This window comes from Theobroma cacao, chromosome 10 (genome assembly GCF_053813885.1).
Source record: "Theobroma cacao isolate CCN51 chromosome 10, ASM5381388v1, whole genome shotgun sequence".
Lineage (NCBI taxonomy): Eukaryota > Viridiplantae > Streptophyta > Magnoliopsida > Malvales > Malvaceae > Theobroma > Theobroma cacao.
The window spans coordinates 2,614,246-2,627,499 of NC_142648.1; the positions used below are offsets into that span (position 1 = coordinate 2,614,246).

The following is a 13,254-nucleotide window of genomic DNA, read 5'->3' on the forward strand; positions in this document are numbered from 1 at the left end:
AAGAAAGTTAAAGAATACTCCCTTGTTCGTTGGATGAATCCAAAGAAACTCTAATCTTCCTCCTCATCTTCATTGTCATCAATGCTTGTAGAAGGCCCTTTTTTTTTTTGCTACAAAAAGAAAATACATAGAGATTAAAGTAGACATATAAATAAATAAAATAAAAAAATAACTGAAATGAGATAATATAAGTTTCGAAAGCTTGGGTTGCTTTCCAAGAAACGCTTTTTTATAGTCACTAGCTTGACTTTGGTTGAGGTCTTATTTCACCTTCTAAGAAGGTTTGAGTTTGCATGGAAAAAGCTTGAGATGTGAAAGTTGCCTCCTCTTAAGATGATGTAGTGGCTTTAACTCAAGATTTGGTGCTTGCTCAACCCAAGGTGGTGGAATAAGTTGACTTTTACCCAACTTCTCAAATTGAGTTCTTCTTGAATAATGCACTTTTGGTATAGCCTTCAAAACATATATAACATTTGTGAGTTCTTCATTTTTGTCCTTTGTTGTTACATCTTGAACTAAACAAGCTACAATGAGTTTCTTTGGATTTTCATATCAACAGCCTCCTAAGATAACTCATCAATTATATCCAAAAAAGGAATAAGAAGCACATATGGCTTGACTTGTAGTGGTGTAGATACTTCCTCTTCTTACTTAATTTCTTCATCTTGAATATGCTTGTTGGAAGTATTCTCTTGATCTACATTATCTCCATGATTTACCACATCCTTGTCGTTTACCTCATCTAGATGCTTACCATATTCTTCTCTTTTAAGATTAAGCTCAGTGTCATTTGGTAAAGTTTTTTTAGGCCAATTGTTGATGTCATTAATAAGTTGTCTCACTTGAGTCTTGAGATTTCTCAACGAAGCTACTTGACTCTCAATGATGGCATCATTTTTAACCATGTATTGCATGAGAACATCTTCTAAGGTAAGCTTCTTTTCAGGGACAAGAGCTCTAGCTTGTGATTGAAAATCATTATGGAAAACAGGCTGTGATGAATATGTAAGACCCCCATCATTACTCTAAGAAAAATTTGGGTTATTCCACCCTTAGTTGTAACTATTGAAGTATGAAATGTTTTGCTACCCATTGAAGTTTTCATTAAATTGAATTGATTCATAATAGATTGGACAAAAATCACATGAATACCCATCTCCACAAAGTTCGCGTCTCATAAAAGGACTATGAAAAACATTAACACCTTAATTGTCAATTCTTTGAGACAAAGCATCTACTTGAATGGCCAAAGCATTGATAATCAATTCATAATCACTAGCAACCGTCCTAGGCACAAATTGTTTAGATGGCCACTGATAGTTATAATAATTCATCACCTCAACTAAAATTACATGAAAATAAAATAAAAAAAATTTGAATTAAGACTGAATTTGCTTTGTATTAGTATTAGTAAAAATTTTAGAAACAATTCCCTGGCAACGACTTCAAAAACTTGTCAGTTAAAAATTCTACTACACAAGTATACATATCGAATAGATAGTATATAAGCAAGCAGAGTATCGATCCCACAGAGAATTGATCTAAAATTTTACTAAGTACTAAAATTAGAAAAATTTAGTTTTATTCAAATAATTAAAATCTAAATTCTAATTAAACTAAAAACATACTCAACTAAAACTAATTTAATTAAAAATTAAAGCAACAAAATAATAGGGTAAAAAGAAAATCAAACAAGCCTAAGATTACAATATTCCTCACACTTCATCTAAATCTTAACTCTTGTCCTTAACTTATTTCAATGGGTTCAATTGCTAACCTAGAGTCCTCAATTATTTATAAAGGTCTCCCGACTCGTCTAATAAAAATATCTATTTTAATCAAAACACTATATCCCGATGTGAATTGAAATTGAAATAGATTCATTAAGTTCAGACTCTAAATCTGGCTACATATGGCTTATAGGTCTATCCCTATCCTATACGCAAATCAATTAATATGATCATATGCTATTCCCATTTTAGTCTACACTAAACTCCTTTTTCCAAGTTTGTTTAGGTTCTTCAATCAATTTAATTGGTGTTTGTCGTAACGTGCGGGTCCGGGAACCCGACCGCTAGACGTGAATGTGAAAACTCACTAAAAAATTAAACTAGGAGTCGCCACCAATCTTTTTTTTTACTAGGTGCGATTGGCCACCTATTGACTCGATTCTAATCGATGCAAACTTAAATTATTTTTAAGCCTACCGAAAAGAACCTTAAATCGGTCTACAATTTTCTGGATCTAGGTTCGGGAGTACGGTTACGCCCGGGGAAGGATTAGCACCCCTCGGACGCCCGTTCCATGAACGGTACCATTTTTAGATTATCCTATTGGGCTTTAATTTTTAATTTCACTAGATTTCCTTAATTATTATTTTTACTTTATCCCCTATTTAACCTAAAATGGAATGCAAATGAGTGGCGAGATGAAATGCATGGCGTGAGATAAAAATGCCGGACAAATAACCTTTTATCGAGGATATTTTCCGAATCCGCCCATCATACTGGTGGGACTCGAGATATTCTCTCACCTAGGGAATTATCCGAGAAACTCACCTTCGCGAATTCGACGAATAATTCCCGTCTTCGGGGTCATCGTACGTTTTCTTTTTTAAAATAATATTTTGTGCATAATGAACCTAATTCGGACAAAAGCCTTTTATTAAAGATGGTTCTCGAGCCCTCCCATCATACTGGTGGGACTCGGGGACATCTTTTCACCTAAGGAACTTTTCGAGAAATACCCGCCTTCGCAGGATCCCCGAAAGATCCCATCATCGGGACTTAGACTCGAAAACAGAAATATTTATGTGCTATGATATGTATGATACAATACATATATGCTATGCTAATGCAATTATCTATTTTTTTGTTATTATTAATTATATATTTTATTATCATATTTCCTATTCTTATTTCTTATTATTATTATTTTTATACTTTACATTTTTTTTCTAAGTTCTTATGTTTTTCACTTATAGTCAGACAAATTGTTTATAATTCTATATTACTTTAGTGAATAGAAATTATATGTATTTTTATTGTACTATTTTTATATATTCTTATATTTTATTATTATTATATTTTTCATAAGCGATTTTTGTTCAAACCTAACGCCTAAGACCTTATTTATTATTACTTTTTTATCTTTATCTTCACATTTCTTTATGCCACTTAATACTCAATGCTTACTTTTAAATTAGTCATTTTTTTATTATTTATTTATTTATTTATTTACTTATTTAATGTCATATATATTGTATCTTCTCACATTAATTACTCATTATATTTTTGAATTGTTATCACTTTATCATTATTTTATTACTTATTATTTATTTTTATCAAGTAATTTCATCAAGTAATTTTCTTTATATAATCAAGCTCTTTATTTATTAAGGATTTCGGAATCTTGAAAACGAGACCCTCCCATCATACTGGTGGGGCCTTGATTCGGATTCCGAGCCTAGGGAACATAAACTCGGGATTGCGACTTCTCGCATCTCGATCGATTATCCCATCATCGGCAAATTATTTTATTAATTATATATATATATTTTAAAAAGGTTAAATTTCTAATATTGATTCTCATACCTATCTTATTATTTTAATGCTTAATCTAATAATTTTTAATTTCTTAATTTAATCTTTTAGCCTAATATTTGTTTCATTCATTTATATTATTATTTTATTATTGTTGTTTTTGTTATTTACCTATTTTTTTATATATTTTCTATTTTAATGATTTTGATTTTTTACTTATTATTATTTTTCTTATATTTTTTAATTTATATTACCATGTTATTATACTATGTCCCCATTATTTTACTAACAAGACTACATTAAGAAAATCATCATAACTACCACAAACAAAAGCCCAAGATTTAAAACTTACCCAAGATTCAAGCCCAACTTAGCCCGGTACGAATCAGTCTGGCAGAAAGCCCGTGATCATGCCCCAAGTATTCAGCCTTCCTGAGCCAAAACGCAGTCGTTTTGAATGTCTTTGAGCTGCCCAATCGTATTCCCCAAAACGACACCGTTTAGCTTTAAACTCTAATTATAAAAGCACTTTTTCTTTCTTTTCTTCCCATTTCTTCCCTTCACTTTCTCTCTCTACCCACAAACCCTCTAACTTCTCTCTACACTCTTCCACCGCTGGATTTCTCTTTCTCCCGCCGGCGAACTCCCCTTGGCCGCCGATCTGTTGGAGGACCCACGCCGACGAACTCTTCCTGCCGGCGCGAACCCCCTTGGCGTCGATCGGGTACTGCTGCTCTCCTTCCTGTGCCGTGTACGGTGGAGCGACGGTCAAGCTTCCTCTACCGCCGATCTGTTGGAGGACCCCCGCCGACGAACTCTTCCTTAGCACCGCTCTATCCGATTTCCAGATCTCCACCGGCCAACCCAACAGTCAACGCTTTCCGGAATCGGCAACGTCTCTCCTGCGCCGGTCGGCTGTCTCCTCCTTAGCACCGCTCCATCCGATCTCCAGATCTCCTATCACCGGTAGTCAAGATCTCTCATGTGTCGGTCGGTGATTGGTGAACCCAAAAGCCTCAGCTCCCACTAAATCGGATCTCTCTCTCTTTCCTTTTTTCTGCTTTTTGTTTTCACCGGCGGTGGGCCTAAAACCCCAGGCTTCCTCTCATTTCTTCTGCATATGTGTGGTCTTTTTTGTGTTTTTTTGCTAGAGAACTTAGGGATTCTCTTGTTATGATTTCTTGGCTGCCAGGATTTTTTGTTGCAGGTTCCTCCCCCCGAAATGCTACAGTGCCCCCTCTCCTTTATACCCGATTCTCGGGTTCTGGAGGGGGCACGCCCCATTGCCTCGTCCCTGGGCACCCAGGGGCAAGTTCCACTATCCTGCCAGACGCGAAGAATTCGCGTCTGGCAGGTGAGAGAGGTGCCTGGCAGGGTGAGTCCGCACCCTGCCAGTCGTACCTCTCTCCTTTCTTTTTCATCATTTTTCATTTTTTCAATTTTTTTTTGTTTATTATATTTTTAATTTTTCCTTGTTTACAATTTAGTGTCTACAGTGATCAGGTAATTAAAAACATTAAGAATAAATTAGAATAAACAATTGAAATCCCATTAAAAATAAGCAAGAAAAAGATTAAAAATTTAGATTACATATTAGTTCAATTGCAATCCTAGAAAAGAAAATTAGCTACTCAAAATTGCAAAGATAAATAACATTATATAAAATTCAACCACTGAGAGTAACAAGAAAAATAAAAGCTAAGGAAGAAAACAAAACGATTGATTGCAGCTTTGTTTCCCAAGTTTCTACCTTAACTTTCAACCTCTTGAATCTCCAAAAGTTCTCTCCCCAGTGTCTCATAAAAATATCCTATTTATACTAATAAACTTAACCCAAAATCTCTCCTTAGTTAACCTACTGATTCTTATTGGACGTAAAAGTGTAATGAAAGGCCTAAAAATCAAATATCATCTTTAAAAATTTCCAGTCTTGTAGCAGTACCCCTTAACATTTTTTGATGCAATTTTCTCTATCTTTGAGGTAGAACTAGGCAAAGTAATCTCCATGAAGGTTGTAGCTCTATCTCTTAGCTTTCCAATAGCACAAGAATCGCATAATTCAGAGTTTTGTAGGTAGAGTTATGGGCAGCAAAATACAGAAGCATATGCAAGTAGAATTCTAGGTCTTTCAAACACCTTATTTTTTAAAATTAAGCTTAATTTTCTTAAATCGTACAAAAGCATAAAAACTAATAAATAATGATCAATTTAAAATAAATAAACATAAAATTAAAATAACTCACTAAAATTAAACTAATTATAGAAACAACTAAAAATAACTAAATTATAATTAAAAATTAAAAATTTAATTAATATTTAATAATAAAATTAGATTAAAATAATTTGATAAAATAAAATTATCAAAAGGTAATGGAAGAGTGGAGGTCAAACATCATACAAAACCCATTCAGATCTCATACTCGAAAAAACCGAGGAGAAAGGAAAGCAATGACTTAAAATGCTTGGGTTAGTAGGTGAGAACAGAAAACTTGAGTGTCTTGATTTTAAAATGCTTCTCTACATCACCTTCCTTTGCAGTCAAATTAATCCTACAAAAAAGGCTCCACTATTCAATTAGAATAAGACTTTATGCATAAAGTCTGTGCAATAGTATATATATAGTCAAAACCATAACCTGAAAAAATATTGAAGAAAAATAGAAAGAAAAGAAGAAGATGAAGAAGAAGAATCAAGAGAAACAGGGGCGTGACCCAGATCGTGATAACCCAAGAAACACTGCAAGGTAAGAACTGTTATCATTTTCGTCTCAACATTCACCACGATCCGATCCGATCAATTGGAAATTGGAAGTCTTTTCAGATCAGTTTTGCATTTGAACAGCGATTTGGATGAAACCCTTTACCAAATTATACCCTTGTTCCTTCAAGAAAAAGAGCAAGTGAGAACTTGTCTATATACTTTCTTTGGAATTTTATCAGTTTATGTTATGATCAGACAAATTTTTTTGAACCCATTATAAGGGATTTTGATCGATGTTGTTTTTTTTACAGTAATTTGGATGCTAATGATTTCATCAGTCGTCTACCTAACAATATCCTTTACCAAATCATTTCCTTGCTGCCATTTCGATCCGCTGTTCGAACCACGTTTCTTTCTACTCAGTGGAAGGACCTTTGGAAAGAGATTGTGTTGGATTCGGTACATGATGTAACAATGGAACGTGTTGTAGTTATTATATTTAGATTTCTTAATGATTTTGCTGAACAACATGGACCAAGAAATAAATGGGGGTTCCGCATTAACTTTGGCTAACGTAGAGCTCTCTTTGCTACCATTGCGACTTGGTCCTGATTTCTCTACCGGTAAAGAAGAATTGTTAAAAGTCATATGATTGGTCTCTACGCCTTCAAAAAGAAAAAAAAAATTATAGGTCTTTACCATTGAACCTTCCATTGTCCAATACACCTAATGTTTCAAGTGGAGGCAGTTAAGCCTTCGTTTAATGGGAATTTCCTTTGCAAACTTGTGTCTCTTTGACCAAAGTCAATTTACTTGCATAGAATTAATCTAGGAAAAGGCTCCATGCTGTTTTAAAGTGACTTTATACTGTTCAAATTCTTCTCAGGAAAGATCATTGTCTTACCCGAAATATATATTTTAATAAGCAGTCAATAATGATCTGCCAACAGGTTTTACTATGGCAAACCTCTGAAAGTTCAAAAGAAACAAAACGTGAGGAAAGAAGAGCAGGCTGCCGCATCTAGAAGAATCATCTAGGAAAAAAAGAGCATGAATGATCCTGGTAATAAGCCAAGAAACAGTGGAAAGTAACCTGGTCAAACCAATTTGAGCTCTTGTATTAATCAATCTTGTATTTGAACACATATTTGAAGGTGTTGATTTTATCAATAGTTTAGCTAACAACATTCTTTGCAAAATCACACCCACGTTGGTTGGTGCATAATTCCCCTACTTTAAGAGAAGAGTTCAAATCCCCCTCCCTCAATTATAAAAAAAAAAGAAGAACATTTTTTGCAAAATCATTCGCTTCTATCAAATGAAGCATTAAGTGATGGACCATGATCATGATGGTATCAGTTACATAACAAACATTGCCAAGTAAGAGCTGTCTCACCTTTACTTTTTATTTACAATTTGGTAGGATCAGGCAAAATTTTAGTGATGAAACCATTTCGGATATCAATCTTATTTTTCAGGAATTTAGATCCTAATGATTTGATCAGTCGTTTACCTGATGACATTCTCTACCACATCCTTTCCTTGCTCCCTTTTGAATTTGCTATCAGAACCACTATCCTTTCTACTTGATGGAAAGACCTTTGGAAGAAGTCTTTAACGGCTTCCATGCATGATGGATCCTTGGAAGATGCTGCTATTACAGTATTGAGCTTTCTTAATGATTTTGCTGAACTCCATCGACCAAGAAACAAATGGAGTTTCCAGTTTGACTTTGGCCAAGGTAAATCCCTTTTAGCCGCCATTGCACCTAATAATACACTTCACCTTGATTTCTCTGCTTTCAAACAAGAAAATCCAAGGCCATTTAATTGGTTGTTGAAGTTGAATCTTCCATTAAGTGAGCAGTGGCTATTTCCTTATAACTCTAATGAGTTGTTGGAGCCAAGCGGTCCATTGCCTAAACCCCACCACCGGCTATCCTCCTATATATTCAAATAGAAAATTTGCATCTCATCTCAGTAAGCTGCCTTACAAGTAAAGCACTTGCTTCTATGGTGTCGAATTTCCCAGTTCTTGATGGCTTGACTATCGCAAAATGCAGCGGGTTACAATCTTTAGATATGGAAGATGCTACAGGGTTTCGGAATTGATTGTCTTGGATTGTCCACAATTAGAACACTTCTATTTTGGAGGTTCTTGTTTAAAGTCTTTGCGATATTGGGGCTAATTAGTGTCTTTTCGGTTTAAAGTTTCCTCCAAATACAATCCTTTTGGCAGATGGTTCAACCTAGACGATACCATGCTTGACTTCAGACAAGGGCCGGGGTTCAAACATGACATAGACAATGATAGCTTCATCTCAAGCAAGAGCATACAATTCATAGAATTACTTACACTATGTAGATGGGTTTTCGAAGTATGTTCAATTAATTTGATCACTCTCTCAAACATTAAGTTTTCAAACAAACTTAGATTCTAAAATGAGCATTAGGCTGTAAATTGTCCACTCTCAAACAAAATTTACCGGCTTCTATACTCCTAACTACTCATGGCTCAAAATTTGATCAGTTTGTTTTGTACCTATTTGCAGACATTCATCTATAGGTGCTGGATGTCTTTCAATAGCTTGAGTCGGTTTTGTTTGCAGAGGCTAAAAGAGCTGTGGTGGATTGACTATTCAACTGAGAGACACAATGTTAATTCCCTACTTTGCTTTTTGAAACTCTGTCCTAGGCTGAGAAGACTCTATGTAATTGTAAGTCTTTCCATTTTCTTTATATAAAACGTTGAGCTTGTAGAGGTGGAACATTTCAATGAGTGTAATGGTAGAACTGACAACATTGCATCCATTTAATGCACAAATTTTGATATATTCTCTTCAAAACTCTTTGTAACTTGCTGATCAAACTTGCAGATTGATGCCAAATGCTATAATATGACAAGCACAAAAAGGATCCCAGGTGTTGAAATGATCATTGAACTTGAAAAACTTGAGCTCCTGAAATTAGAAGGATTTGCAAATGAAAATGAGGAGATTAACTTCATAAAGCAGTTGACACCTTTATTTAAAGCAAGACCAGTAATTATAACAAAATCAAATGGAACTTGTTCACGGTGTCAAGTAGAACTACCTGAGCTGGAAAAAGAAGGGAACTATGCATACAAATTTGAACAGGTCAAAAATCTTCACGAAAAATGGCCTCATCATGTTCATATGAAGCTCTAATTCTCTACTCTCGTCATGCTTGATTTCTTTATCTAGAAAGAGTTCAATTTCCTAGGATTTGAGATTAAGGAGTTTATTTATTCAATTATGACTGCTGTATGCTCCCCATTGAGATGGGTTTTTGAGGTATGTACAATTAAATTGATCACTCATACAGGTTGATTCTAAAGGCTCTAACAGGACAAGCACGAATAAGTGTTCAGTGACAGTCACAAGGCTTCCAAGATTAGGTCTCAAAGTTGTCAAATTAGAAGGGTTTTTTTTTTTCTTCTTTTTTACGAATGGCAAGTTAACGTTTCAATTGGAGAGAGACTGCACAAGAGTATGCACTCCATCTCATTTTGTACCAAAGGCGGGCAGGAAGAGCCCAGGCCCGAGATTTAGGCGTCAGGACTCTTTCCAGCTGCTGCTCCACACAAAATCCGGACATTACCACAACATCGTTCCGGCCAAAAACATAAACAGAGAGCTCAATCGTCACAGTTATAAGCATACATGTTCCTAAACAAATTACAAGGATTTCCCAACGAAAAAGAGGAGATTATATTCGTTGTAAGTGGTTGAAACAGTATTCAATCTGGAACTGTTGATCATAGCAAGTGGGGACAATTCCTCATAAAGACGAAGCCATTATTCTAGCTGTCGCTGTGTGGGTGCTAAGGTAATTTCTGTTTCCCTGCATATATGGAGAAACGAAACAAACAGGGAAATTGTCCAATCTATGCTAATTCAGCATACCAGCTATGGAAAATCAACTACTTCGAAGAGATGTTTAGTGTACAAATTTTTTTTTCTCAATCAGAAGTGAATTCATTAAGTATCAAATGATACAAAGTCCCATCAATAAGTAAGGATCAGAAGAGGAGCATCAAAGCAACGCCGCTCCAACAGAGAAAGAGGCAGGAAACCCGATACAGATACAGACACAGCAAGAAAAAATCATACAGAAGCAGATCATATAAGGCACCTTGCATCATCGTAGAACAACAAAGACCCCTTACATCAAACAAAACACCCGAATCGTTACACAACAGCGGAGGATACGGACACCATGCAGTAGACAGGATTAAAGTTAATTTCGTAATTATTAAGAAATATTGATCAGCTATGGTTTCATAAGATGCTACAACAAGCACAACAAGGACGTTGAGGTTCGAGTCCAGGTGGATACTCTTCTCGAACAGGCAAAGGATTCGATGGAGTTTGTAACTGTTTATTTCCATTTGGTTGTTCGTAGCTTTTTCGATTATTTGTTGTAACAGGATCATATCTATCTGGAATTGGAACCTCTAATTGGTTAGGAATCCTCTCTTTCATCGGCTTCTTTTGTAAATTAGTATACTCCGATTCTTGATATGGTGTAGGACATGAGACCACACCTGAAAGTTGTGGATCGAGATGATAGAGAGTTTCCGAGCTTCGAAGATGATAATTGTCCAGATATTGTTTTTGACCTTCCTGCTCTGGGCTCAGCAATTTCTGGGGAAGAGACTCATCTCCATGTTCTTGAGAAGGCTGCAGTTTTTGGGGCAAGTACCGGGTACTTTGATGAGTTGGCTCTTTTGGAGGAAATCCAATTAGAGGCTGAGTATAGTAAGGACTTGGAGGACTTTGACTTGACTGATGATCATTAGCTGTTGGAAGATGAACTTGTAAAAAGGGACAAGATGAACAGTAAGGGATAGAAGTGGGTGATTGGGACAGTAGGGAATTCTCTGGAGCAGCAGTGCCAGCGCTAGCCCTTGAAAGATAGCTTGGATCAGCCTTTCTTGGAGGTGGAGTTGGAGCTGGAGCTAGATCAGGTGAAACTGAAGGTTGATACATAGTTTGAGGATGGCGTCTGGATGCAGCATGAACTCCCTTTATAACCGTTAGGATCAAAATATTCTTTTACAGCAAGAACCCCTTTGTAACCGTTAGGATCAAAGTATTCTTTTGCAGCATGAACCCCTCCCAGGTTTTACCTTACGGGATGGTTAATAAAATTCTTATCTGAGAAAAAATTATATTGGCAACTATCAGAGTTTCTGAAGGCTGTGTGTTGCAAAGCACAGGTTGCTCACTTCATAGCTTGAAACTGATACGCGGCTACAGATTCAACATCTATCAAAAGAATACTTCTGATAATACCCCCTTCTGTTTATTATGGGAACTGAAACACCATCTTACCTTCTTATTTTTCAGTGTAAAAGTGCTGTTTATTATGGGAACTGAAACTCCATCTTATCTTCATTTTTTTCACTGTAAAAAGTGCATTTAAATGAAAAAAAAAAGGATAATATCACCAAGGTTACGTATAGATTATAACTTATAATGTTATTTTTATAACAAATATGTGTATAGGATAAAAAATGTGATAATATCGTTCATAGTTATCTAAAGTGGTAAAAATAAGAAATAAATATAAACAATGAGAAAAAGTAGTATTACTACTTTGTGTTAGGTAAAATAATAAAAGTGAGTAGTTTGACAATTAAATAATTATTAGATGTAAAATAATAAAAAAAGTAGTAAATACTATACTTTTGGGTAATCCACAATAACAAAATAGGTAATTTTGTAAAAAAAATTAAGTATAAAAGTAATAATAAGTTGTAATTCTTTTGTATTTTATAATGCAACTGATGCTTTTCAAAAAAAAAATTCTTTTGTATTTTCATAAATTGGAAAATGGTAAATTTAATACTAAATACAAGGATAACCTTAAATAGAAACCATTTCATGAATATATTATTATAACAATATATAAGTATCGGATAAGAAATAAGTGTAAGCATTCACATTAAATATAATGCTACTTTTAGATTATGTATAATAACAAGAAAATGTAAATGTAATCATAAATTGTAATTTTCTTATATTATTAGTAATTAAAAAAATCACAATTTAGTATTATTATTAAACTCCTTGACTTTTCTGATGCCAAAGCAAATCCATTGCATGGAGCAATCAAAGCAAACAAACAAGAATAAATTCCGGCTCATAAAATATTAAATAATATTCAAAAAGTGTTGTTAACAATATTCTCTTCAATTCAAATGAATAATGTTTCATCTTTCTTAAGTCATCAACGTGGCGTCACTTTTCTTTTTGAACACCCACCATTAATTCTTGTTCTTTTTTTTTTCTGTATTTCATATATATATTAATATTTTAATATTCTTTTTTATTGTTTGGAATTAAAAAGATAATTATAAAAAGATTAATTTCGTATTTTTTAATCAAATATGAACATTTAATTTAAAATGAAAGGAATAATATATATTTCCAGAGAAGATGACTTAATGGAAGGCTTGTGAAAGGAATCAATCTATAAAGGAACGAACAGATCCTTGAACTAGTTTATGCTTACCTAAATGGATGAATATCAGTGGTAGTGATCATTGTGTGTCTTACCAAAATAAGTGAGGATGAGGAGTGTTATAATACTTGAAAAGAGTTTGATTTTTTGAAAGGATATTGGGTAGATATGGTGTGTCATAAGCATACTCTATGGGTCTGGGATATGTTCGGATGCTTGTAAGTGATGGAGGGAATTGTTTGGTCCTCTCATTTAATTATTTTAATTTTAGCTACATGGGTTCGCCAATGCTTGACACCGGCCTGCGGTATCTATAATCTATCTATAAGTAGAAAAAGGCCCCAGTGCCGCTCCCACGTTTGGCCACTTTTTTGACTGTTTGAGTGCCACGTGTTCGGCATATCTGAAGGGAACCAACTCTTTCCAATTAGGGCTGTGCAAACGGATAGTTCGGTTAATTCGGTTACTGAATCTAGTAACCGAATTAACCGAACTCTTATATTAAACTAATCGAAATCGAACCG

At 34.6% G+C, this 13,254-nt stretch overlaps 1 pseudogene; it reads left to right on the forward strand.

Moving 5' to 3' along the window:
* Positions 1-7,575: 7,575 nt before the first annotated feature.
* Positions 7,576-9,429, forward strand: LOC148760261 (F-box protein At2g39490-like; annotated as a pseudogene).
* Positions 9,430-13,254: the final 3,825 nt, after the last annotated feature.